Source organism: Schistocerca cancellata, chromosome 3 (assembly GCF_023864275.1).
Source record: "Schistocerca cancellata isolate TAMUIC-IGC-003103 chromosome 3, iqSchCanc2.1, whole genome shotgun sequence".
NCBI lineage: Eukaryota > Metazoa > Arthropoda > Insecta > Orthoptera > Acrididae > Schistocerca > Schistocerca cancellata.
In genome coordinates, this window is record NC_064628.1 from 831,331,123 (window position 1) to 831,332,093 (window position 971).

The window sequence follows — 971 nt, forward strand, 5'->3', positions numbered from 1 at the left end:
CCATCACGAGGCAGAAAAAATCCCTGACCCCTCCGGGAATCGAACCCGGGCGCGGGAAGCGAGAACGCTACCGCACGACCACGACCTGCGGGCGGCAAAGTGGGGATTGGGTGGTAGAACAGATTTGTGGGAAAATACCGAGCAGTGTGAAATGATAATTAAATGGACACCCTAGCTGCAAACAGGCGCTGATACACTTCATTGGGGACATGTTGAAAATGTGTACCCCGACCGGGACTCGAACCCGGGATCTCCTGCTTACATGGCAGACGCTCTATCCATCTGAACCACCGAGGCCACAAAGGATAGTGCGCCTGCGGGGACTTATCCCTTGCACACTCCCCGTGAGACCCACATTCCCAACATGTCCACACCACTACATTCGTAGTGTGCCTAATAGATGTTGGCCCATCATATTCATTACTCGTAGCAGATTAATCTACCAAGCAGGAGATCCCGGGTTCGAGTCCCGGTCGGGGCACACATTTTCAACATGTCCCCAATGAAGTATATCAGCGCCTGTTTGCAGCTAGTGTGTCCATTTAATTATCATCTCATTCTAGCGAAAGCTGCATGGTCATCAACGGTAACAGTTCTTTCCGGAACAGATACTACAAAAATGGCTCTGAGCACTATGGGACTTAACATCTATGGTCATCAGTCCCCTAGAACTTAGAACTACTTAAACCTAACTAACCTAAGGACATCACACACATCCATGCCCGAGGCAGGATTCGAACCTGCGACCGTAGCGGTAGTGCGGTTCCAGACTGAAGCGCCTAAAACCGCACGGCCACACCGGCCGGCGAACAGATACTACCTTCATATATAGTTAAAATATAGCTTCCCGGCGAATGACCTTCTTGTACGAACGCACACGCTATGCTCAAACTCTTACGGGACTTGGTAGATTAATCCGCCACGAGTAATGAGTATGATGCGCCAACATCTATTAGGCGCACTACGAAAGT

General features: G+C 50.3%; 1 non-coding gene across 1 annotated transcript; it reads right to left on the bottom strand.

The window, feature by feature from the left end:
• Positions 1 to 223: 223 nt before the first annotated feature.
• On the bottom strand, positions 224 to 297 carry Trnat-ugu (transfer RNA threonine (anticodon UGU)). Its single transcript has one exon. It is a non-coding gene; the product is annotated as a tRNA-Thr (tRNA).
• Between the last annotated feature and the right edge of the window lie 674 nt (positions 298 to 971).